The following is a 27,655-nucleotide window of genomic DNA, read 5'->3' on the forward strand; positions in this document are numbered from 1 at the left end:
TAGAGGGCTGGGTAGGCAGTGGGAGTGGGGTCATCAGGGGATTCTTGGTGTCAGATGGTGCCCTAAACATGAAGAAGGTGGTCATGGACATGGGCTTGAGGCACATCTCCTGTGCGGCCTACCTTCTCCACCTGGTGGTTAAGGATGCTCTTGGGATTGGTTCCAAATCTGGAACCACATCATTCGCTGAGCTTTTCAACCTCCAGCTTCTCACCATGAAGTGCCAGAATATCGTGGCTCACTTCAACCACAGATTGATGGATCACATTCAACTGTGTGAGAAGCAGATCCTGATGGGCATGCCAGACCATTGCCTCATCAGAAACTTCAGCATGCTCTGAAACTCCACCTGTGCCATGTTTGTGCGCTTGGTGGAACAGAGCAGAGCCCTCAATGCCCTGGTCCAAGAGACAGGGGTTTTTGAGGTTGGGCGATGGCTCACCAACCAAGAGTGGGAGATCCTTGCCCAGATTGTGGAGGTTCTTGGGCCCTTCAAGACCTTCATGTCTGACATTGGGTCTGTCCTGCCTCATGTTCCATAAGGCCCGTGAGGTAATGGCCCCCCTTGTAGACCCAGGCTTAGGATGCACAGACGTTGTTCCAGCTGTGTGTGCACTAGCATGAAGGCTCCAAAGAGGTTTCGAGGAACGCTTTGGGCTCCTCTGCAAGTCAGGAACATACATGGTTGTGGCCATGTGTGATCTGCGCATCAAGGGCAGGATTGCAGAGAGGGAGAAGAATGGTAGGCGCTGCTCATTCAGAGACTTGTCTCATGGATGTTCCAGGAGGCTGGGTCGGCAGCCAAGGCAGCCATAATCTCCTACCTGGATGGTGGCATCTGCACACTAGACCAGAGAGTGAGAGAGAGTCCCTCCCTGCTTTTTGATTTTTCAGGATTCTGCTGTCTCTGTGCCCGGGGGGTGGTAGGTGGGGGGGTTTTAGTTAGAGCCTCCAAACTTTCAGGGTAGCTCAGGGAGCCTCTCCTCTGATTTCCTCCAAATTTTCAAGAAGATTGGATCAGGGGCTCCCCATCCTCTCTCCATTATGACACAGTTTACTAATTTGCCATAATTTATTCTGCCTTATATTTCTACACTTTTGATGTTTGTTCATTTAGTTTGAGGAAGAGTGCATGCACTCGAAAGCTTACATCTTGAATAAATCTTTGTTGGTCTTAATGCTAATGCTTTGTTGGTACTATTGGACTCAATTTTTGTTGTAGCATTGTAGAATTGGGTTACATTAGTTACACGGGCCAGGGTTAAATGAGTCATTAAACTGTTAAATGAGTCATTAAACTGTATAAGACTATAGAGCTCTATATCATATTGGAAATATCAAAATACTCTTGGAGTTTCTGTCAGACTTACTCTTTAAACCTGGACCTAGAAGGCATGTAGGAAAGATTTTCAGAAGTTGAACATCTAGCATTCCAGGGGGGAAATTCCAAACAGAAACAGAGTGTTCCACCTTCGAGCACTAACCACAGATATTTAAAATAGAATTATAAATTTAAAACAGAATTACATATTAACATTTAACATATTTATAAATGATTTGGATGAAGGATTAGAGGGGGTATTTATTAAATGTGCAGACAATACTAAACTGGGAGGGGTAGCAAACACAGCAGAAGACAGAATCAGAATACAGGATGATCTTGATAGGCTCGAGAAGTGGTCTAAACTGTTGAAGAGGGATGTAGACAAACTGGAGCTGTATCAAATGGAGTATCGTGTCAAGATCACGGGAGGTGATGGTACCGCTTTGCTCTGGTTCGGCCTCACTTCGTGTTCAGTTTTGGGCACCCCAGTTGAAGAGGGATGTAGACAAACTGGAGCTTGTCCAGAGGAGGGCAACAAAGATGGTGAGGGGTTTGGAGACCAAGACATATGAAGAAAGGTTGGGGGAGCTTGGAAAATGCTTTGAGACACGTGAGGCCTGCTGGGTCACTGTGGCCCATTCCCAGTTCTCTCAGATCTCTCACAACCCCACATACCTCACAGGTTGACTATTGTGGAGAGACGAATGGATAAGGTGTTTGTAAACTGCTTTGAGATTCCTTTGGGTAGTAAGCAATAGGGTACAAAAATCCGTTCTTCTAAGGAGCAACCATGAAAGAAGCATGTGGGCACATAACATTTTACCAACAGTGAAAACATTTGAGTCAGAAGGAACAGGGTGGACACCTGTGTACTGTGACTACCCCATGTGTATTAGGGCAGAGGGGCATTTTGGTGAATGTGGCCTACTTCACACAAGAAGTGATGCAGAACTGGGAGGAATTGGTTGCCATGTAATCTTCCCCTAAGAAGAGTCTCCAGTCTGATTTTCCCTTCACATATCTGAGGACATGGCTCTGGGAAGCTCATCTGTAACCACTATGCCAAAATTCCCAAAGGTCAGTCCTCTCCCACACTCAACGAACATTCCACACCACAGGTTCTTGACACCCATATCTCCACACCCATGCCCTCATTTGCCACCATGCCACCACAACCTCCCACAACACACACATTCAACCCCATGCCCTTACAGACTTGACAACTCCTCCCCTTCCTCTTCCCACTGCTAAGCTCTAGCGCCCGTTGTATTCTTGGATACAACGGGCTTTGCCCCTAGTTTACATTATATTATGGCATCACAAAGCTATGTCCATTCTAGATGGCCATCTGTGTTAATATGTAGCAGCAAAATAAAATGATAGGCCATCTCTTGAAAAGTTGAAGCCAATTAATGAGGGACACAACAATATGGAACACATGTCATCGGGAACACAATTTGTGAACTCAAAATGGAGCTGCCATTTCAATGGCAGTGTTATGTTTATGATAGTATGTTGTTCCACCTACAGGTTTATGACAAATATTAAATGATCATAAGCTACTTGTTTGGAGGAAAAATAGGAACTAATAAGATAGGATGTATTCTACCTCCATTCTCAATATTTCCCCTTTTAAATTGCCTGAAACTCCACTAAGCACTTGATTGAATGGATTTTATTTTCTGTTGAAAAAAATCTGATAATTAATGTAGTTTTATCTTTAATTTAAAAATATTTTGTTACTTTAGGAAGGAGTGTGATGCTCAGTCGCAGAAAACGTGCCAACCATTCATGCACTTCGAATGCTTTATAACATGCATCGTACAAACAGATTGAATGAATTACCCTGGCAAGCATCATAGATCAAACAGAAGGTGTCTTATTCCTGGATTCAGAGTCCACAAAATGGCTTTCCAAGTTTAGCACTCTTTTCCTTGCTGCTGATTTCAGGCTGAGCCATAGCCCAAGACTTCTGTCTGAAGACCTTACACTAGCTGCGATCCTTTTAATCGGTGATTCTCAATCTTTAACTAAAGATATCAGGACTGTGCAAAATCTACTACTCCCTTTTATTTCCTTACTTGCCTAGAGGGCTTTGTGGTTACTTTCTGGTTGGCATATGAAAGTGAATTGAACATCTGTGGACCTCACACACTGTTATGTCATAACTGGCAGGCACTCCCTAGGAGAGGCTTCCATGTTCTAAATATAATCGGTGATTCTCAATCTTTAACTAAAGATATCAGGACTGTGCAAAATCTACTACTGTCTTCTCCCTTTTTATTTCCTTACTTGCCTAGAGGGCTTTGTGGTTACTTCTAAATATAATGTTTTAAAAACTTTTATGTATTTTACAGGATCTGGGAGGTATCATAAGTTTAGTATTTTGTCCAGGACTGCAATACAAACCACAGGTTTGTATTGCATACTGCATGAGAATGCCAGGAGCCACTTCTTTAGCCTATGTTTTAGTTGGACCATTTCTGCATTAGGAGACATACCTTGTTTTAGCCTCACTTTGAATTTCCTTTGGATACTGTGAGTTGACTCTAGCCTTTCCACATTTGGTCCACCCTCTACTAAAGAAACCATCGTGGGACACGGCCAGCTAGTGCTTTGTCTCACACCTTGCATTTCTGGGGAAGGTGATTGAATGGGCTGCCGTGGACCAACTTCTAGTATCCCTGGATGAAGTGTTGGTCGTAGATCCATTCCAGTGTGTTTCTGACTTAGCCATGGGATTGAGATGACTTTGGACCCACTGAGACAGCTGGACCGAGGCAGGTCAGTGCTGCTCGTGTTGCTTGATCTCACGGCAGTGTTAGACATGGTAAACCATGAGCTCCTTGCTCACTGTCTCACCGACTTGGGGGTACAAGGGATCACCCTTTAGGGTCACTATTAAGGAGAATCAATCACAACAATACCTCTTTACTCCACTCTGGTAAGACCTCACTTAGAGTACTGTGTTCAGTTTTGGGTACCATAGTTGAAGAGGGATGTAGACAGACTGGAGTGTGTCCAGAGGAGGGCTACAAAGATGGTGAGTAGTTTGGAGACCAAGTCACACGAGGAAAGGTTGAGTATCTGTTTAGCCTAGATAAGACAGAGTACCCAGCTTGCTGGGGGTTAACGGTCATGACTGGGGAAGGCACTGGCAAACCACCCCGTATTGAATCTGCCATGAAAACGCTAGAGGGCGTCACCCCAAGGGTCAGACATGACTCGGTGCTTGCACAGGGGATACCTTTACCTTTACCTTTAGATAAGACAATGAAGAGGTGATATGATAACCAACTTCAAATATTTAAAAGGGTGCCATATAGAGGATGGAGCAGAGTTGTTTCCTGTTGCCCCAGAGGGTTGGACCAGAACCAATGGGTTGAAATTAATTCAAAAGAAATAATCCCCCTGATATTATTTAGCATCTTTATACACCCTCTCACCCAGCTAGTCCAGAGTTATGAGCTTAGGTGTCACTAATATGCTGGTGACATCCAGTTCTATCTTCTGATTGATGATCTGTCAAGCACTTCTCCAAGCTCATTGACCCAGGGACTGTAGGCTGTGGTGGGGTGGCTCAAAACAAGCCATCTGAAACTGAAACGGAACCCTTTGAAAATGGAGGTCCTGTGCCTGGGAAGGAAGGAGCTCAATCAGGAAGTGCGTGCAACTCGTAACTGTGCAGTCAGCCAAGAACCTGGACGTGATCTTGGATGATTCCTTGACTATGGAGGCACAGGTCACAAGAGTAGCACATCTGGTGTTTTTCCATCATCGCCAAGCTAAGGTACTAGAACCCTATTCTGCTAGAGATTCACACAAGCTTGCTAGAGATTCACACAATGGTTACCTCCAGGCTTAAGTACCATATAGGCCTTCCCTTGTCCCTGATCTGGAAATTGCATCTGATCCAGAAAGCAGCTGCCTGGGTTCTCACACCTTTGAGAGCCCATATTAGACCAGTCCTCATGTCACATACACTAATGACCCTGCCATCCTGTTCTACCTCATGGCCAGAATGAGGGGTATGAAACTGCCAACAGATCAGAATTGTATTTAATTGTTCTCGCATTCAGATTTATTTTGTCAAGAGGCTCAAGCAACAATAAATAATTGGCCTCCATATAGTACCCTTTTAAATATTTGATGGTTATCAGATCCCCTCTCAGTCGTCTCCTCTCCAGGCTAAATAGACCAAGCTCCCCCAACCTTTCTTCATAAGTCTTGGTCTCCAAACCCCTCACCATCTTTGTTGCCCACTAGACATGCTCTCAGTCGTTTCCTCTCTAGTCTTGGTCTCCAAACTGCTCACCATCTTTGTTGCCCTCCTCTGGACACGCTCCAGTTTGTCAACATCCCTCTTCAACTGGGGTGCCCAAAACTGAACACAGTACTCCAAGTGAGGCTGAACCAGAGCAGAATGAAGCTCTGAGTAAAAGCCTCCTCACACATCCATATGTGTGTGCATGTGTCTGTGTGTACGCATCTTTTTCTCTTGGCTGGGAGGGGCAGCTCCTCGATTTGCCAGGATTCCACTTCCCCACCACCATGGCAGAAGTTCTCCTCCTCTTCTTGCCCTTTCGCCAGCCTTCCTTCTTGCCAAAGCCATGCAGCAGTTTGCTGGAGCCTGTTGTATTATTTTGTATAACAGGCTTTCCTGCTACTTTGTTATATAGTGTGCACATATGGAAAATTAAAAATCTTAGGTGTCTGAATATCAGACTGTACAACTTACCAGCATTCCTAGTGGATAAATATGCCCTACGAACTACAGGAAACCAGATGCATCTTGTCCTCTACGGCCTTCCTCAGTTTAAATTATCATTATAATAGTAAAATTCTCCCTCCTGGGGAAAGGAGGATTGTACAATACAAGGGAGTTATTGCATCATCTATTTATTTGACCATATAGCTGACTGCAGCTTGACAAGTGTGCTCCTTAAATCTATCTACTGGTTGATCGTTACACATATTCAGAGCTATCAGAAATTCCATACCAGGTTTCTTTATGACTCCTAAGGTTTCCAGATGTTGATGTTAATTAACATCTTAAGAATAATTGGCTGATATACAATTTATTTTTTAGATTGAAGATGTTTGTGTGAGTACAGGCAACATCAACTTATGGTCTGTTACGAATAAAAATTATTTGCCTAACCACACAGCATAGGAAGTAAAATAATTCTTATAAAAGGTTAAACAGTTAAGAAAATTTTAGTATAATTATGTGATTATCAACTATAATAATTTGTTCCCCCTCATTTTAAATTTTAAGGAACAACCCTTAGTTGTGAAAAATATGTAACACTCTCTGAATGTGTGATCTGTATTTTTAATGGATTTTTTACCACTGGGGAAGGCTATAGACCGAGGCTGAAACACATCTTGTTTCATGTGGTTCACGAGGATATATCCATCAACAAGGAATGCTTGTATTGTACTGCCTGGTATGTATACCTCGGATGTTTTCAATTTTACATGTGTGCACACCACATAATAAATATTTTATGTTATTTGTTGTACCTGGACCCTCTTGAAAAACCTGGAATATTCTGGTTTCAGTTTGTTTGCTCACAATCAGACACCTGGTGATTTGTGCTGACTCAGATCAACAAGATCCAAGGGAGTGGAGATGTCAGTGAAATGTGCTTAAGTGCAGTTCTAAGCAGAGGTACACCCCTTTCTGAGCCTGTTGACTTCAACAGATATATCTCCTTTTAGGGTTGCAATGTTAGTATATCCATATCTCCATGATCAAATGAAGGAATGAAGCTATTCCCATATTGCACGAGGATTGGGAGTAACATAAAGGGGGTGAATTGGGGTGAGCTGGTATTTCCTAATCATCTTCAGAGCAACACACAATGGTTTAAAAAATATGTGTGATGCTATGATTTTGAATTTTAACAACTTGGGAAACTTTTAATTTTTCTTGGTTAGTGTGAGATATGTAATCACATTTAGAAAAGTAGATATGACTGGATTTTTTAAAAAATGTGCCAAAATAGAATTGTCAGGCGCAAAAGAATCCATATGGTGGTTATAGCAGTAGCACTTCCAGTGAACTATATTCAGTCAAGGCTGTTGCAGGTTGTCACAATTCTCATTTCTCTCAAGTCTGAAAATAGCTTCTAAATAAAGGATGTGTGTGCGTGTGTGGCCCTGTGTGTGCTTTGCCCTCCTGACTCACTCAACCCCCCCCCCCTAAAATTCAGAGCAGAGGGGCTGCAAGATGACTGAAACTCCAAGAGCTCCTCCCAGAGTCAAAGTGCTTGCTGCTGGAGTCTGCAAGACAAGCAACCAAGGACCTGAATAATTGAAGACCTGACAGGGAGTTGTTTTAACATAAGGCAGTATACATGTTGGATGGAGTGATGCTAGGAATTAGGATAGTTTTCTGGCTAAGCATATTGAACTGTCTATGCTGACTCTACTTTCAAAGGCCAGTTAATAGCCACTGACTTTAGAATAATATGCTGAAGAATAATTCTGAGACCTAGAAGTTTCTGTTTGTATGATTCATAAATTATACAAGATACCCAAATCATTTAAATTGGCTTGACTTAGGGGTGTCCGCTTTGGTCTGCTTCATAAGAAAAACCTCTGAATGAGGGCTACTTTGGAGACAGATTGGTCCGAAGCGGGCAATCTCGATTCTTAACAGATCCAAAGCGGGCTCTCTGAAGTACTTCAGAAGAGGCTGTTTAAAGGGAAAGGCAGACACTTTCCTTGGCTTATATTGCGCTTGGCCTTTCACGCCAATTACACAGGGTTCTCGGGTCCTGGACCAAAGGGGAGGGGGGAGAGCAATGGCTTGTAGGGCTGTGTGATTCAGCCGCTGAAGCAGCCATTCCTACCCATAGCAGCCAGCAATGTGGGGGGGGGGGGAGGTGCGGGCGCCGGTGGACACACACACACACACACAGGCGCACTACATGTGTGTGTCGACCGGTGTGCCCCCCCCCCCCGTGTGGCACAGCGCTGGCTGCTATGGGCGGGAACAGCTGCTTTGGTGGTGCCCAACCTTAAGCTGGGCTCCCTGCAGGAGGCCAGCCAATCATTGCAAAGCATTTTGCTTTTGCAAATGTGTTGCAATGTTTGCTCAGATCCTGCAGCTTGCTTAGCTAGGTTGCTGCAAAGAAAGCAGGTACCTAGGTGTGGGGAGGAGCCTGGAGGGAGGAAGTTAGCCTTTAGGGAGGAATGTTTTGGGGAAAAGGTTTCTTGGCCAATCATAGAAGCATTGCTCCCACTTGGCACCCAAAAGAGCCTAGCAGTTGGTCTTTCTCAGGGTCAACGCTGGCTTTTGGCTTCCCAGAGACAATATGAGGTAGAAAGAGGTTAACACAGAATGGCTGTGACTGCATCCCCCACCTGGAGATGTCTCACTGCAGACAGAGTACTAAAGGGCCCTAGAGATCAAATCTAGGCCCCTCAGTCACCAGGAGCCACCCACTAATTGGAAAACTTCTCCCAAATCGACCTTGAGCCTTAGAGCTCATGTGAAACAGAAGAAGCAACCATCAGTTCTTAGGGGGTGCCCAGGAGTTCACACATGCAACAGTTTAGGAGCCAGGGGTGAAGAAAACAGTGGTTGACTGATGAGCACTTGGTATATTGGTTAAAGGCAAGCCTGTGACTTGTAGAGCCAGATTAGGTTCTCCACCCCAGTGTTCAATGTGTGGACATCTGGGAGGCTTTGCCTAACTCCTGCCAGTGCTATTCTCTCAGAGCAGTTCTGACAGAGCTCTCTCAGGGTGTCTGGCATGAGGAGAGAATGGGAAGACAATTGTAAGCCACTTTAAGACTCCTTTAGGTAATGAAAAGCAGGGTACAAAAACAAACAGCTAATCTGCTGTTGACTGCTGTATTTGTTTTTTTGGGGGGAGGCTGGATGGGAGAGCCTGTGATGGATTAAGCACTTAGGCCACCCTGAGCTCCTCCACTGGAGGACAGTAGGGTTGGTGCACGTGATAATCTTGCTGAGGTCAATGGTATCATTGACTTTAATGGGCTCCGAAATGCTCACCAGATGTCCGAAGTGACTTCCTCCGTAGCTCAAGTGGTCCCAATTTTTTCATTAGCGCATATGCCCACCTTGACTTACATTTTTAAAACTTCTAATAAATTCCTCTTTTATCTGGAATTTTTAAAAAAATGGCAAGCTATATGCATAATATCAATGGAGGACTGGGGAGATGGGTTCTTGCACGAAAGGGAAGAGGTATCCAAACAAGAATTTTCATCCCCTTATTGAATGTTTTCTTTTTCTGTACGATTGTATTAAGGCAGTTCAGTCCACATTCTTAAACTGAAATGTTTAGATTTTTGAAGAATTCCATTAGATCCTATCTACCTAAAAGGCAGGGTGTTTGTATTTTCCATTTGTGGAGTGATTGCAGTCTTGGGAGATTTCTAAATAATCTAGGCATCATCTGCACATTTTATAGGTTTTTGTGTATATGGTCAGGGGAAGCAGATATGCTATTTTACATGCAGTAATTTGCAAGTGAACTTATTGGTGGTCACAACAGATGATGTGTTTGTAGCTTATACTGGTCATAGAAAACGTTTGTCTTAGTATACAAGAAGAAAAACACCATTTTATTCATATCCTAGGGCAAGAGCTCCCTTGATTCCTTTGAGATGCTAATCTTGATTACCACTAATGGCCCCCTTGGAATCACTCAAGGTATCGCTTCCCATAGATGACAACCATTTTCCATTCTTGCATTCTGTCCCATTAGATGCTCCAAGGTAGCGATCCCCAACCTGTGGGCTGCGGACCACATGTGGTCCTTCGACTAATTGGAGGTGGGCCCCAAAGGACGCCTTCCCCCCCCCCTGGCCGTTTACTTCATCCCCCCCGGCCCTTTACAACACACTTCGGGTGTCATTGTCTCTCATCACTCCCAGATGGGACTATCTCATTGCAGAGAAACAAGCTCAGGGTTCCCATTGATTTGTCATTATCGTGAGTTAAGATTTCCATGAAAATAAAATGTTCCTTATGTTCATTGTTGTGGCATGTCTCTTATTTTGAAGGGATGTTTAAACATTACCATAGTGATCAGAGAGCGTTAGGGCAGTGGTTGAGAGTAGAGGAGTAAACTACCCCCCCCCAACGGGCCTCAGTAAAAGGCGTTGAGTGATCCCCGATGAGTGGTCCCCTGCGTTGAGTGGTCCCCGGTGATAAAAAGGTTGGGGACCACTGCTCCAAGGCACTGAGAGAGTCTCAGAAGAGCTGGGTTTGTTCCTCCCTTTTTATTACCCAAAGGAATCTCAAAGCACCTTACAATCATCTAAGCTTCCTCTCCTCACAACAGCCACCCTGTGAGGTAGGTGGGGCTGAGAGAGCTTTGAGAGGAACTGTGACTGGCCCAGGGTCATCCAACTGGCTTTATATGGAAAAGTGGGGAATCAAACCTGGTTCTCCAGATTACAGGCTGCCACTCTTGACCACTACACCAAGCTGACAGAAAAAGAAAGTGGCAGAGGATGTGAGAAGTAAGAGAAGAGTTGGTCCTTATATGCCGCTTTTCTTTACCCAAAGGAGTCTCAAAGCGGCTCACAGTTGCCTTCCCTTTCCTCTCCCCACAGCAGATACCCTGTGAGGGAGGTGAGGCTGAGAGAGCCCTGGTTTCTCTGCTTGGTCAGAACAGCTTTATCAGTGCTGTGACCAGCCCAAGATCACCCAGCTGGCTGCATGTGGGGGAGCGCGGAATCAAACCCGGCTCGCCAGATTAGAAGTCTGCACTCCTAACCACTACACCAAACTGGCTGTACCAGAATAAAGGAAACTGCTGCAGGTATCTTAGTCCTATGCAATAAGCATTTGCTAATTAAATGTAGCAAATGCTTATTGCATAGGACTAAGATACCTGCAGCAGTTTCCTTTAGTACCAATGAAATGATTCAGCCTGACTGTGTGATCCACTTGGCCGAACCCTTGGTTATCATTTTGGACTTGGGCTGTTCCATTTCACTAATCATCATTTCATTGCAAAAAGAAAAGAAAAGAAAAGGCCATAAAAACTCTGCAAGTACATGGTGATTGACAAGGGATAATTTTGTTTGTATTGTAGGCAGAATCTTTCAGGTATATGAATATGCATATACAGACATGCAGTGTAGACACACAGTGTATCTTTGACATTCAAAACCGTAAAAAGAAATAGAGGGGAAGCAGCCCTCCTTTTCTGGACCCATGATGGGCTTGCTGATGTTAAAACATGATGAATTCTAAGAATAATTCTCAGGTTTCTATAGAAACCTTCCCTGTTGCTATGTGTGAATCTGGAGAGGATACGACCGTTTGATACCTGCTGTTCTGGTCCTTTCAGCTGTGGTGTTGTGTATACTCCCGGGAGGGCTTTGACATCAACAGGTCAGACTGCATCTTCTCTTTTAAATAGATTCTGCGTTTACTACCTTTTATTCTATTGTATTGGTCACAAAAAGAATCTGTAAGGCCCATCTCAGTTCTCAGAACAATCATTTCTGTGTTTTTTACCTTAGTGTAATTTGCTTCTCTCTGTTTTAGTGGCTGCTAATTTTGTGGCTGCATTTACTTTGGCTCCATGTTTTTTCTTGCTGGCATGAACATGGAGCGGTTTACAAGAGGAAGAATGGCCATGTCCTAGTTCAAGTGATCTTTTCCACTAAAAAGGGAGCAGCTAGATTTGAGTCTAGTAACACCTTGGAGATGAACAAGATTTTGGGAGTATAAGCTTTCAAGAGTCAAAGTTCCCCTCGTCAGGTATCTGAAGGGAGTTTTAACTCTCAAAAGCTTATATCTCCAAAATCTTATTGGTCCTTCAGGTGCTACTGGACGCAAATCTAGCTGTTCTACTGCGGCCCAATACAGCAACAGGAGGGAGTGGCTGAAGATCATGTAAATTAGGTGTACAGGTTATGCACATAACTATATATATTACATGTTCTGTCTTCCTTCCTGTTGCCTCACTGCAGGTATAGCATTTCTGTTTGGGATGGGTGTACATCAGCCCCTAGAGCAGTGGTCCCCAACCTTTTTATCACCGGGGACCGGTCAACGCTTGACAATTTTACTGAGGCCGGGAGGGGGGTAGTCTTTTGCCGAGGGACGTTACCGCCGCCTGAGCCCCTGCTCCACTTGCTTTCCTGCCAGTGCCCCTGACTTCCCACCGCCCGCTGGGGGGCGCTGCCAGCAGCTGCTGCGCAGTGCCATGCCGAGGGGGAGCCCCAGCCATGGCGGCCGCTGGAGAGCACCAAAGGTGAGCTGGCAACAGAGTAGCAGGGCAGCCCCCGAGGCAACAGCCAGGGAGGAGGACAAGGAGGAGCCATGGTCCGGTACTGACTGATCCACGGACCGGTACTGGTCACCGGACCAGGGGTTGGGGACCACTGCCCTAGAGAATTCAAATTTAAAGGGAAAATCCAAGAGCCAAAATAAACATTCAGAAATTCCCATGAGGTATAATCTCACTTCTGCTTTCTTAGTTTTTTAGCTACCTTTGGTAATCTTTCATAAGTTGTATAGATGTTTTCTGGAAATCAAGTGATGTAATTACAACCAACTTATCTGCGAAGTTTTGACAAAATTATTAGCCATGGCACATGGGTGTGTAGTGCCTGCCTGTATGCCTGCCTGCCTGCCTGCCTGCCTGCCTGCCTGCCTTCTTTCTTTCTTTCTTTCTTTCTTTCTTTCTTTCTTTCTTTCTTTCTTTCTTTCTTTCTTTCTTTCTTTCTTTCTTTCTTTCTTTCTTTCTTTCTTTCTTTCACCTTCCAGAAATAGTAGCACTGCTGTGAGAATTCTTCATGCTGGCTTCTAAATGATATGACTTTATAAAAGGTTATGTTCATGTTGGTGGTAAAACTATTCCTAGGCATTTTCAAGTAGCTTCTATGTATTTTAGATGTAATTTGTTCCAGCTCTTCTGTTGCCTGTATCTAAAGAGAAGGTACTTGCAGGAGCTAGGTCCTACCTTAACTATGAAGACTCATGAATGTGAAACCTATCCAAGTGTGGTTGTGGATGTAATAATAACACATTTTCTGGTCTTAGGATTTATACCTGCTTCTGATATATTCCTGCTGTCATCACGCTGGAAATAAGTAGATATGCCTCTCTTCCATTTTCCAGTGTGGATACATTGCAGTGTCTGAGAAACGGACTGTTCTGACCACCCAGCTCTGGTTGTCCTCCTGGGGCTCTCAACAGTCCCCACTCCCATCCCAACAAGGCAGGGGTGGGTGGAGAAGGCAGGGCAGCAGCTGGCAGAGGTGATGAGGTGGCAGCAGATAGAGGCGACAAGGCAGCTGGAGAGGCGGTTTTGTTAAGCCTTCCATTCAAATGTTGGGAGATCAGGAGAACCAAGACCTTCCCACTCCCTCCCAATGACACCCAGAGGGTACCAGGACCCACCTATTTCAGTGGCAGAGGAATCACTGCCATGAAAGTCCTCCGTGCAAGGAGACATCTCCTGGGATGTAGGAGGTGCTGGTTTGGGGGGAGGATGTTCTGTGAATTTAAAGTAGAGATTGTGGCCAGTAGTCCAGAAAGGTTCTCTGGGCTGCCAGCTGCACAGAGGTGGGGAGGGGAAGGGAAGATGAGGGGAACAGTCTCAAGCGACAACGAGCCTGGAGAAGGAAGTGCCCGGGACGGCCAAGGGCTTCTCCTTAAGACTGTCCCCTTTTAATCCATCAATGCAGTTGCACAAGTCCACAGGGAACCTGTCAAATGGTCCAGCCACCCCAATCCCGACCAGCGGCTCTCAGCTAACCTGAAGCGAGAGGCATAGAGCACCAACAGCCCTGGACTTCCTCCTGCTAGATTGGCACAAGGGTGAACTCGGCCTCTGGGTTCCTCTCCAAGGCTGCTGGGCTCTGAGGCGGCTCACAGAATACGGAAGGCTCCACATACCTGCTGGCTGCATTCATGCCCAGGGACTCCTCCGGCTGCTGCTGACTGGTCTCTTCCATCCAAGGCTTCCTCACCTTGAGTTTGAGGTTGCAAGCTGTGTACTTGGGGTGACTAGGGCCATCCCCCTCACTGTCGATCCCCTGCAGCTCCTTGTAGCAGGGGCAAGTCACTGGGGTGGCTCCAGAGACCTTGTTTTGGTTGACAAGTGAAAGTACTCCTGGTGCAGGCTCTTCATTTTTGTTTGGCACTTGAGCCCCAAACGGGTGTGGCTGAGAGCCCTCATCTGCTGGCCATGCCCTCAAATACCTCCCAGTTACAATGCAGGGTGTTTAGAGCCTCCTGGACCTTCTCATCCACGAAGATGGCCTGGAGGTCTGTCACCTAAGTGTCTCGCCATGTTGGTCCCCTAGTGCCAGTGGTAGAGGACATGGAGGAAGGCTGCAAGGTCGAGGGAAGGGAGGAAGCTTGAGAGCTGGACTACATTTCAACTAGGCAGCTGCTTGCAGAAAATGGCCAGCAAGCTCAGCTTGTAGGCTTTCTGTTCCTGACTTGCTTCGCCCAAGGGGATTCTGAAGTCCTGATTAGGTTGAGAGCCTCACTGGCCAAGCTGATTGAAGCCCAAGAATCATGCGTTGGCTTTCTTTGTCCCCAGCAATGTTTCTGTGGAGCACACGACCACCACCATTCCACGTGCCAGAGCAATGCATATGCGCAGCCATGGCCATCAAGGTTTTTAAAAAGCATTATGTGTTCAAAGCACAGAAGAAATACCCACAGCACTGATGCCTGGCTAATGGAGATAGGTCTCCCACATGAAATTACCTCCCCGCCCCTTCATTGCCTCCCAACAAAATAAAAATGAATAAATGTGTCTCACAGGTTGGTGCCGCCTACTCTCATAATAAACACGAGCCTTTTGACAAGAATATGCCAGTACATTCATTTTATTTACACCAGAATGTATAAATGTGCACTTTGTGTACCAGTGTAATACAATATTTTATTTAAATTGCTGGTTCATAGGTACATGGATGCGCATTTGCGTTGCTCCATGTATGGCACAATTTTTTAAAAATTTCCTCTGATCTGGAAACGGGGAGAGGGAGGTGGGTGTGAGGGCAGTACGACACTTCCCCCCTCCATTCGGGCTTCCTCCTGGATGCTCCCTCATGTGAAATGCAAGAGGGGGTGGCAAATCTTTGATATATTCTACTTTATGCTGTTACAAATAACTGCTCTGTATTTTGATGAAACATGACAAATATTCATATTACCTCAAGTTTAAACTAACCTACAGTGATAATGAGATAAAATTATAACTGTATCTGTGAGATGGCTTTGCTGTCATTTGTAACAAAAGGTTAATGATATCTAATCAGTCTAACATCCAAAATAGCTTGATGATGACCATCTTAGTAGTAACAGCAAACTGCCTGCAAAAATATCTGTAGTCAATAAAATGTTCCTCATCTATCTGGGATGGAGCTGTACAACATAGGTTATGGCAAAATAAATGTTTTGTAAGCTTGTTCTATGGAGGAACAAGACCCTTTCTGGAGGAGGGAAACATTTTAAGTAACAAAATACTACCAGGTGGAATAACTAGAAATAGACCTGAAAGAGTTTTAAGGACTCTTAAGTGGCAGTGTACTACTGGTTTCTAAATGTCAATAAACAAAAGGACTGTTCACCTCTAGCATGTCATACTTATCTGCTGCCCAAAGGCACTTAGCTGGCTACTCTTCAAAGCAGAATGGACCTGTGGCTTTATCTATTAAAGTAGGGGTTGCCAACGTGTGTGGTACAACCCTGGGGGTGGTGGAAGGGTTGAGGGGGGCCATAAGGAATTTGGGGTCAGTAGGCGGGCAGCTATCTGACTCTTCCTGCAGTGGCTGCATTTTCCTCATGAGAGACATTCCAAGGTGACTTGCCATTGCCTGCCTCTGGGGAGTAGCCTCCCTGGACTTCCTTGGTGGTCTCCCTACTTAGCTTCCTGAAGAAAATGACAGCTTCAGAAGGGCTGGATGGGATCATATTCCTGCTGAGCTCCACCACCTCCTCAAACTCTGTCCTTCCTAGGTACGACCTCTGCTCTCCAAAAATTTCTTAACCCAGGGTTGGTAACCCTTCCCTAAAAGTCACCATCTTTTGGAAGCTAGATAAGTTTTCTCCTGCTTGCCATGAGATTTTCCATTGCTTACCCCCCCCTCTCTCCCCAACGAGGACACAAAGTGGCATTTACAAATTACTTTTGCCTCTGCTTAAAACCTTCCAAAGAAGGTGAATCCTCTACCTCCCGAGGAAGCCAGTTCCACTGAGGAACCGCAGTCAGGAACTTCTTCCGGATGTTTAGCCAAAAATTATTTTGAATTATTATCAACCCACTAGTTCTGGTCCAACCCTCTGGGGCAATAGAAAACTACTCTGCTCCATCATCTGTATGATAGCCTGTCAGATATTTTAAGATGGTTATCATATCACCTCTTAGTAGTCTTCTCTCCAGGCTAAACAGATGAAGCTCCCTCAACCTTTCCTCATATGACTTGGTCTCCAAATCCCTCACCATTTTTGGAACCCATGAAAGAGGTTGTGCTCGTGTGTGTGTGTGTGTGTGTGCAAAGCACTAGGGATGTGGCCTAGGAGCCAAGGGGGTGGCAGCTCGAACAACTTTGGGAACCATTGCATTTCTGTGTTTGTGGTTTTCCCACTAAACCCATTGCTCTGGCTCCATCACTTGGTTATATGAGTCTGTTTCCATAGAAATAATGATCACAATCTAATTTTCTTTTCTTTTTTCTTTTTTTGTATTTTTCCAAGACTGTCTTGCCACAGTGTTTATCTCCCATTAATGAAATCTAGGTCTAACTGTGCATGACATCTGAAAACCCAACATGCAAGAAAGCACCAATGTTTACAGTTTACTAGCTGTTGTTTTAGTTCATCAGAATTTATTCTAAGAGGAAAAATATGAGTCATGCATGAAAAACAGGGCAGAAGTTTAAAAATGGGTTCATAGTTAAGGAGGCTCAGCCTCCCACAAAGGCAGATCACCTGCCAGAGATCCAGACATAATGAACTTTTGTATGTTGTTGGGTCATAGTTTAATACAGCTTTGCTATGGAACCATTAGACAGCTTAATATGCTCTTGAACTTTGACTCCAGAAATTCTCCCTTATCCCACACCCCAGCCCTGCCCTGCAACGTCCCTCTGTCTAGCACCCTCCCCACCAACATCTCCAGCCCCCCCCCAAAGTTCCTGCATACCTCCCACCTCCTTTAGCCCACCCATGACATACAATCTAACAAGCCTTCTTCCTGCCTGTCTGCCACAAAGCTCTCCAATCACACACCCTCATGCCCAGCCACACTACCACAACCCACATAACACACCCATGTAGCCACATCTCCATCCAGAATCAACAGCTCCTAATTTTCTTTTACTCCACCCGTACTCTAGTGCCCATTGTATTCCTGGATACAACGGGCTTTGCCCCTAGTCATACATAATTCACTTGATGTGCTGGGGGCAACTTACAACAGGAGGCAATTGATTCAGAGCCCTGAAGGGGATGCAGGACCTTAGGGAATGACTGCAGTGAGGTTTCTCCCTTTACCTCTTTCACTCCAAGGGAAGGACCAAGGCACAGGCTGCCCCTTTTGTGAGTTCCACATGATACTGAGAGCTGACAGTAATCACACAGAATCAAAGCACTTACAGAAAAAGGTTTATAAAAGATTTCTTTAACGCCGCAATACATACAAAAGCAGAATAGCCAAATTAAAACCGTGTGATGGTTCAAAAGGAAATACACACCCTATCTGGTTTAAACCTCTCCATAGAGCTAGGAGGTTTGGCAAAAGAAGTTCTAATCTCTCTATATCTTGCAACTTGTGCACAAATTAAGGGTCCATCCGGCAGAGTCATCGCAGTTGGAATTGAAGCTCAAAATCAGGCTCTCAAAAAACAGAACCCACGTCTCTTTGATTTAGAAGCAACAGGAAATTAAGATGAGCTGAAAGTGGCTGGGTTGTCACTAAGGAAGGATCTTTAACGACACATTACTAAGGGCTGCCATGTTCCTTTGACCCCTGGAGAACCTGCGTAGATGGAAGACAGCACACTGTCCTCACTGTTGCCACAAGAGTTCTAACGGTTGTGTCTTCTGGCAGACGGGATCATGCTGCTGCATTTTTTTCAGAATGGACAGCTGTAGCTTAGATAAGATACTACTTGTTTTGTTATGGTCTATGATGTAGATATGAGGGGCTACTATCAAGAGATGGATCTTTTTAAATAAACATTTTTGGTTTAAAATGGGGGAAGAGGAATAACCAATTGTTTAGCCTAAGAGAGAATAATTCTGAAATATATGCAGGAAGATAACGTTCATCCAAAAGTGAGAATGCAGATTGTAATAATTCTGACTGCTTCAGATAATCTCTGCTCTGTTTTATGTTAGTTCTTTCTTGAAAGACGTTGTTAAATTAAGTACAGTTCAATAGTTTATTCCTGCATTGCTCTCATAAATCTCTTGCTAGTTCTCTGCAATTTGTGATCCATACATTTTCAAAAAATTTATCTTATTAGTGAAGTAAGATGGTGCTGCCAGTCTGTCAACTTTCCCAAATTGGTTACTATTCCACAGTGGGTCTTTAAGAACTAGCCAGAAATTTACAGATTTTTAAGGGGGTCGGGAATAAGAGAAGAAATTGGGGGAGTTTCTGCCTTGACAGGAAGGCCCCCTTATTCTCTGCTGATTTTTATGTTATCAGAACCCATGTGAATCCTGAATAAATCAGCCCCCCCCTCCAGATTCATTTGTCAGTTGGTATGCCTGCACAGAGAGCTGCATGAATGTTTGTTTACTATTCAGTTCTTTAAAAAGTACATAATCTTGGTACATACTGCTACAGCCTTTTTATATATCCTTGTGTAGTTTCTGCCAATGGCAACAGTCCATACACTTGGGATGTAAGATTTGCCTTAGTAACATAGTAAAGATTTTAGTCTTAAAATCCCAAATTTGAAGTGTTAGCTTACATCTGCAGTACACAGACAGAACAACAGAGCAACAAGGTGCCCCTGTCAATAATTGAGATCATGACAAAATGCCTTTGATTTTGTGCTAGCAGGGGCAATGAAAAATATTTCATCAGGTATTCATGTATTATACTAAACTGTGTGTCATGTATTAATGAGGAATCTTTAGATTCTTTAAAATCATATGCTGTTGCTGTTTTTTTTTAAATAAGATACTGTGTTTTCCTGAAAATAAGACACTGTCTTATATTTATTTTTTCTCAAGAAGACACACTATGTCTTATTTTTAAGTATGGTACAACAATCTAGGCTCAGTAGCAGACTGCTTGCTGACGTTTTCCCTTGTCCCCTGGTGTTTGTGTGGGGTGAGAGAGCTCATAGTGGTCAGCACTGCGGCACAGGGGAGGAGTCCTGATGCTAGAGGCGTGCCAGCCGGCGCTCACAGGCAGGTGCACAGCTCTGTGCCTGCGTGCGTGTGCTGGCTGGTGCCCCGGTACTGACGCTGTCCCTTCCCTCTGTGCTGCGGGGCTGGTCACCTGAGTGCTGAAGTGCGGTGGAGCGCACAACCCTGCACATGGTTGCTGGTTGGTGCTGGGAGAGAGAGACCCACAGTGCTGAGTAAAATGGCAGCTACAGCTTTACTTCTTCCCCCTGAGGACATATTTTCAGGGTATCACTTGTATTGCGCAATTGCTTAGAAATCCTGCTATGGCTTAATTTATGGGTTTGTCTTATTTTTCGGGGAAACATGGTAGTATGTAAAAGGTTTCAGATGCTGCTTTAAAGCCCTGACCTGGATGTCCCAGGCTAGCACGATCTTGTCAGATCTTGTGAAACTCAGCAGGGTTGGTCCTGGTTAGTCTATGGATGGGAGGCTACTGAGGAGTACCAGGGGAGTACACAGGGGCAGATAATGGCATACCACCTCTGCTAGTCTCTTGCCTTGAGATCCCTACAGGGTTGCCATAAGTTGGTTGTGACTTGATGGCACTTTCTGCCGCCATGCTTTTGTGAATCCACTGTTGGTACAACTTCTGTGCCTCATTATATGAAGGAACCAGGAATATTTTATGGCTGCTTTAGTTCTGGAAAGTGACTCAAAATTTGTGGATTGTAATTGGAATCTAAGTTCTTTGACATTTTCTTCTAAGTGATGAGCATTTATGTCAATTTCAAACAAAGCCTTTAGGATGTTTAAATAACTAAAGAGGGCTAGCAGGAACCCAAAAGCAACATGAGGAATCAGTCCAGAAAAGGCAGACATGCATCATTCTGTAAGACAGTCACTGTAGCAAACACATTTGCTCAGGAGTTATTGGCAAAAATAGTGGAGGTGGGAGTGGAATAGAGCAAACAGGGTTTGACATATTCATTGTTCTGTCATCTAATAAAAACAGACACTGACAGTTGCACATTAGCGCCAGACAATGAGGATGCTAAATATAGAGGGGAAATGTCAGAGTCATCTTCTGGCTGTGGACTATGTGAACGAGACATTCTTCCCTTTTTCTTTTTCTTTTGTAGAGAGCCAATCCATATTTGAGTTTTTATGAGTTTTAGCTTGAAGCATTTAAAAAACACAGACATGTTCACTTGGTTCATTCTTTGTACTTGAAGTTCATGGCTCAGCTGTGCATCTAGTTACCTGAAACTCTTGTAGGACATCACTTTTTAATTCCTCTGCTGCTCTTTGATGACATAGTAGGATAGAAACTGTGTTGTCCCAAGAGCACCTTTGTTTCTTTCAAAGACATATCATTGTACTCTTTAAGAAAGGTAGTGGTGGAATGGGAGGTTTATATCTATGTGTAGCATTGTAGATGTTCCTCCATGTCTCCTCATGTAACATCATGAGGGCTTTGTAAAGTACTAAACCTGATTCTGTTAACAGACAGGCCTCTCCTCTCATTAAGGGGTAGTTTTTTATAGAAAAACATGAACACGCTTCCTCTAATATTTCAAATATCACAAGCAACACACTGCCTGGCCCAAAATGACACTAAAGTGGATGTCTGGAGATAGCGGTTAGAAATATGGGAAGGAATGGCTGACCCGCTAATGATCTCCTCCCCATCCCAAGGAGATTTATAATTAGGACAGTGGGCATCCCAAGAACCTATTGCCTCACCTTGATTTAACCTAATTAACATCAAGCCTCACTTCCCCTCATCCATTTACTTAATTAAACAATACTTTAAAAAATTATATCCTGCCACTTCTCTGAAGACTCGTAGCGGCTAACAATAAAATATATTCAATTTATTAAAACCCCAGTAAAACCCCCAATAAAACCTTCAGTTAACTCTACAACGAATGGCAGCCAAAAATATCCACTATCTCCTGAGCAGACCACCCAGGGGTAGGGTGCGATGATGGAAATACTCAGCCTGAGGAGCCACATTGACCTTAACACTGGCCTCTACTCAGAACCTGGTGGGTTTTACAGGCCCTGCAGAAGTGTGATAACCTTAAACCTGATCTGGGCCAGAACTCGCAACTAATGAAGCTGCGCCAGCTGAACAGGGGCGGGTTGGCTATCCTCATACTTTTAGATCTTTCGACAGCATTTGACATGGTTGACTACAAGTCGTTGGCCTACCACTTTGCCGGAGCCTGGATTAGAGGGACTGTGCTACAATGTCTGGCCTACTTTCTCCGGAACCAGTCACAGAGGGTTGCTGTTGGGGAGGAGTAATTGGACCCTGTGGGGCTCCCTTGTGGAGTTCCTTGTGGGGTAATTCTCACTCCCTCATTGTTTAACATCTACATGCGCCCTCTAGCCCAGCTGGTCCAGAGTTATGAGCTGGGCTGTCACCAATATGCGGATGACACCCAGCTCTATCTCCAAATGGGCAGACGGCAGGACTCCCCCCCTGGAAACATTTGCCAGATGTTTGGAAGCAGTGGCTAGATGGCTCAGGCAGAGCCGCCTGAACCCCTCCAAGACGGAGGTCCTGCGGCTGGGGAGATGGGAGCGGGATCAGGAATTGCGCCTCCCATGCCTGGATGGGGTGCAGTTGACACCTGCAGCAACCACCAGGAACTTTGGGGTGATCTTTGACACCTCCCTTTCCATGGAAGCACGGGTCACAAAGGTAGCCCGAACGGCATCTTTTCATCTGTGCCAAGCATGGATACTAGGACCCTACCTGTCCTCTGAACATCTGGCCACATTGATCCATGCCATGGTCACTTCCAGATTAGACTACTGTAACTTTCTCTACAGTGTCCTACCCTTAGCTCTGACCTGGAAATTACAGCTGGTACAAAGTGCGGCTGCGAGGAACCTCACTGGTACATCTTGGAGGGCTCATATCTAGTGTTATGTCATCTTCAGTAGTTACCAGTCTGTTTCCGGATCAAGTTTAAGGTATTGGTTTTAACCTTTAAGGCTATAAGCGGCTTGGGCCCTGCGTATCTGCAGGACTGCTTGTCTGCCTATGCCCCCTTCTGTTGGTATGAATCTGCTGGTTGTCCCGGGTCCCAGGGCCAGGGATTTTTCGGCCCTGGCTCCAGCCTGGTGGAATGAACTCCAGGAAGAGCTCAGGGCCCTGTCGCTGTTATCAGCTTCCTGCAGGGCCTGCAAGACAGAGCTCTTCTGCCAGGCATATGGTTGAGGCCGTGTTGAGGTCTTGGAGTTACTAGTGAGATCAGGGCCCTTGCTCCTAATGAAAGACCTCCTGACTGCAAGCTGGACAGGGGGGAGATGGGGAGTTAACTCTAATGTCATGTCTTTTAATGTGTTGGGAATTTTAAGGGTTGGTGTGATTTTATTATTTTATTGTAAATCGCTACATGTGTTTTGAGAGCGGCAGCATATAAGTTAAAGAATAAATAAATAGGCTGAACATGGGTCCTCCACAATGACCTGGTGAGGAGCCTAGCAGCTGTGTTTTGTAGCAGCTGGAGTTTCTGGGTCAAGGATAAGGGTAGGCCTGCGTAGAGAGAGTTAAAGAAGTCCAATCTAGAGGTGACTTTTGCATAGATCACTGTGGCCAAGCAGTCCCAAGATAGATAGGGTGCTAGTATCTTTGCCTGTCGCAGGTGATAAAATGCCATGCAAGCCACCCACATGACCTGGGCTTCCACAGATAAGGAGACATCCAGAATCATACCCAAATTCCTCGCTGAAGCCTAGATGTTAAGCTGAACCCCAGCTAGAAGAAGAAGAAAAAGAAGAAGAGTTGGTTCTCTCAGTATCTTTTAGACAATGCTATGCTCAGAGTAGAACCAGAATTGCCCTTGCACAATGCATCCATCACATGATGTTAGGATGCCAGTGATCTGCAGCAAGGGAGACGCATTATGCAGCATGCATTGGACCCATTTATCTTTAAGTGATAGGTTGGAAGTCTATAATTTTTCTAAGCAACAAAGAATGAAGCAACTTCTCATATTGGAATCTTGTGTGTTGCAAAACAGAGATGGATTTTGAAAGGAAGATATTACTTACTTTTGAAAAAGGAGAGCACAGAATTTCTGTCTGGCTTTGAAGAAGCATATGAGAGAATTCACGATGACTTGTTTAAGGGGCTTTCCTTGCACTTTGGAAATTTCTCTTTTTTGGCGGGGGAGGGGGAAGAAGGTGGGTTTTTTTTTTAGCTTACCTGAAGCATTCAAATTCATATGTGTTCGGAGACCTTGGATGCTAACAGTAACACATTTTTAACACTTAGCTGTATTAATATTCATGCGGAGGCCTCCTGGGCAGAGCCGGTCCGGCCTCTGCTTCTGGTCCCCTGGTTGTATTTTTAAATTCATAAATATGCCAAGTAGAACACATGAATATACTATGTTACAAATTATGCATTTGATGTTATTGTAACAGATGAATAGGCTCCACAAGGGAGGTCTGGGGATCCGAGGGATATAGTTCTAAGACTGAAAGGGGCAGGGATGGGGAGAGTAAACCCTTGTGTGCAGCTTCCAAAATTTAGCCAAGAGTTTTGCCCCTTAAGACCATGACGGAAAAGGTTTGGGGAGAAATCCTTATCATTAAAAACAAAACAGGTGAGTGGCTTTTTTTGCAAGCCTATTCTGCTTCCTATAAAACCCAATAATCTATGAGGTCATTCTTCTATTGAATGAAGAGATGTGTTGGTTCTGTAAATTGCTGTCTCCTATAAAGTTGAAAACAACAAAAAGAGGTGCCATTCACTAGTCTTGCCAGTGTCTCACTTGCCCCTGTGGCAGCCCACTCTCCAGTACAAGAAACACTGCTTAAATCAAAGCATGAAATATCACCATAGTAACTAGGCTGAAGATTGCAGCCAACTATAGCAGGTACCGCTAAATATATCAAATTGCTGCTACCCTCAGCGTGGCTGTTAATAGGCTAGGCTATCGTGTGTTGCTTGAAAAGCGTCTGAGCCTAAGAGATCATCAGTCTCCGGAAAATACCACTTTATATTACAGTCATGGCTTGTTGCAAGCTTTACAGCCTTGTTTTTCTTTAGGCCTCATGTTTAGCACACGAGATGCATTCTAAAACAGGCCTGAGGTTTAAGATTTCGTAACTAGAAAGGAAAAGGTATTCCTTCTAAATTAATAACATTAACCGCAGTTTCCTCAGTAACATGGGAACTGAGGGCAAGATGATCACATAGGCTGGCTCTGGGCTTTTCTGGCCAAAAAAGTGTATCCATATATATACATGAGATCACTTAGATTTTAAGGCCAAGGCAACTCCTTAAACAAGATGTTGGGTTCTTTCCAACTAGGGTAATTACTTTTTCTTTCCAGTTACTTCTTGCTTGATGTGACGAAGACTACTTCTGGGGAGTTCTGAAAGCACTGAGGGAAGGAGGCTGCTTAGATTCCATTTGCCTGGTGGCAATCTCTTTCTTTTGTTCCCTTACTAAGTCAGGGCAGTTGCATTGAACATTTCTGCCAACTCTTCCATCTGAGGTTACAGACCTAAAAAACAACCTAACTGCCTTTACTTGCTCCTACTGACTTGTTCAAACCAATAGGCATAAAATGCACATTTCTGAGTACATAAGAAAGAAAACCTGACCCTTTATATTCATCTTATTCACAGTGAGGCTTTAGATCATGCTTCTTTCCCTTAGCTGGAGTACTGTTGACCTTGAAAGACAGGAATTCTTTGTCACTTTATATTTAAAGCTCCACAGTAAAGCAAGGCTCCCCCCCCCCCCCCGCCACATGTCTTCTTTGTGCTGTTTATTTTTTTTACAGTGTGGATTATTTTGGACAAATTTTACTTTGCCTGAAATTGACATGGTATCATTAATATGAGAGGCAAAAATATGTGTGAGAATAATTTAAAGGCTGGTTCAGTCTTCCTTGATTTCATATATAAGTCATAGATGGCACAAGCAAATAATCAATGCCCATCTAGTAATTAATTACCGGGTTTATCTTTATGCAGGAGGACTGAGGGCAATGGGAGGTAATAGAGTTTTAGGCTTTGACTGAGGAGACCTGGGTTCAGATCCTTACGCTATTTCTATTGAGCCTCTGATAGCAAGAATTTGAAGCCAACTTGGTAGATGAGTGCTGAGTCCAATTAGCCATATGAATTGATTGAACCAGGAACTTTCAGGTTAGCCTAGAAGTTGTGTTCTCAGGAGCAAAAGACTCCAACTATTACCAAGCTGCATCTGGCTGAGGCTTGACAGAGCCCTGGTACTTCGGCAGCAATCTGGCTCAGTGACTGGGACACAGCCTGCCAGCCCGGTGCTTCTTTATTGCTGAGTTGCCTCCTCACAGGCCTGCCATCTTTGTTGCTCTCGCCAGCTATGAGAAACACTCCAGGAACTGGTAGTCTTGGATCTGGCCCTGCAAGGGAGAGGACCACTGCACTGGAGTCTGATATGTTGGCTACGCATTGAGGCACCGATCTTTCAATTGAGCCTGAGGGAGAAGTTGTGCCTCAGTGGTAAGTCATCTGCTTGGTACGTCGAAGGTCCCAGGTTCAATCCTCACCTCCTTGTCAACATTCTATCTATCTATCTATCTATCTATCTATCTATCTATCTATCTATCTATCTATCTATCTATCTATCTATCTATCTATCTATCTATCTATCTATCTATCTATCTATCTATCTATCTATCTATCTATCTATCTATCACATTTGTATACCACTCTTCCCTGAAACTCAGGGCGGTTCACATGGAATATAAAGAGCAATACATTTAACTCAGCTTTTGAGTCAAATAGAATACAACAATGGTAATAATAAATCCATGGATTTCTGGGAGGGAGATTCAGGGGCTCAGTGGGTGCTGCTGGTTCCAGTTGACCTCAACTAAATGCCTGGTGGAAGAGCTCCCTTTTGCAGCCCCTGCAGAACTGTTTTAGTTCATTAGGGCCGTGATCTTCTCCGGGAGCTCATTCCATGTGGGCGGGGGAGCCTGGTTGAGGTAAAGTGGGCTTCATTGATGCCAGGGACCACTAGCCAGTTGGAGGTGGCAGAGCGCAAAGCTCTTTGAGAGGCATAGGCAGAAAGGCCTCAGGTACACTGGGCCCGGACCATGGTATGGCCTTGAAGGTGATTAGCAGAACCTTTAGCCTGACCCGGAATTCGACTGGTAGCCACTGCAGTTGATGGAGGATGAGCCAGATGTGGGATCTCCATGATATTGCTGTGAGGACTGTGGCCTCTGCGTTTTGGACCAGCTGTAGTTTTCCGATCAAATTTAAGAACAGGCTGGCGTAGAGCAAGTTGCAGATAGACCAGTCTAGAGGGAACAAGTAATTGATTGTGACAATGTTGTAGACAATACTGACCTTGATGGACCAAGAGTTTGAGTCATGTGCTCACATGAGCCATGGATTTGGGCATGGAAGAGACTCTGGATATGGAGGGGTCCAGTGATGCCCGGTGTCTCCTGAGCTTTCCGGTCTCCCTCAGAGTGGTCCAGCTGGTCATTATACGAGGAATCTGTTCCCAAGTCTGTCAAGTGTGTGTATGTCATGATAAGCTCACTAGCTGACCTTGGGCCAGTCATTGTCTTTCAGCCTTTAACCTCATCAGATTATTGTGAGATAAACAGGAGGAGACCCTGTATGCACTGCTGTAATCTCCTTGGGGTAAGAATATAAAATATATATGCGATTGAGAAAAGGTAAATAAAGGGTTTGTGTGTCATCTAAGAAGGGAAGAATATGGTTATCGTGAATTCATTATGGTTATCCAGAGCAATAAAATGAAAGATTCTGAGAAGAATTACACTGAGTAGTTTTTCTATGTAGACAACAGGGCTACTGCTAAGTAAAAAAGAGAAATAGCAATGTCCCTTCTTTTAGGGGAAGATATGTAAAGGTATGCAAATATGCAATAGTTGTGCAGAATGAAATGCAATCATTACAGTCAAAAAGGCATATTATTGGTGCTTAAAAAAAAACCAGTATTCACC

General features: G+C 44.5%; 1 protein-coding gene across 2 annotated transcripts in view; it reads left to right on the forward strand.

Moving 5' to 3' along the window:
* Positions 1-27,655, forward strand: part of NEURL1B (neuralized E3 ubiquitin protein ligase 1B) — a 258,905-nt gene that overhangs the window by 90,870 nt on the left and 140,380 nt on the right. The window lies entirely within an intron of this gene.

The sequence above is a fragment of the Paroedura picta genome, chromosome 3 (genome assembly GCF_049243985.1).
Source record: "Paroedura picta isolate Pp20150507F chromosome 3, Ppicta_v3.0, whole genome shotgun sequence".
Taxonomy (NCBI): Eukaryota; Metazoa; Chordata; class Lepidosauria; order Squamata; family Gekkonidae; genus Paroedura; species Paroedura picta.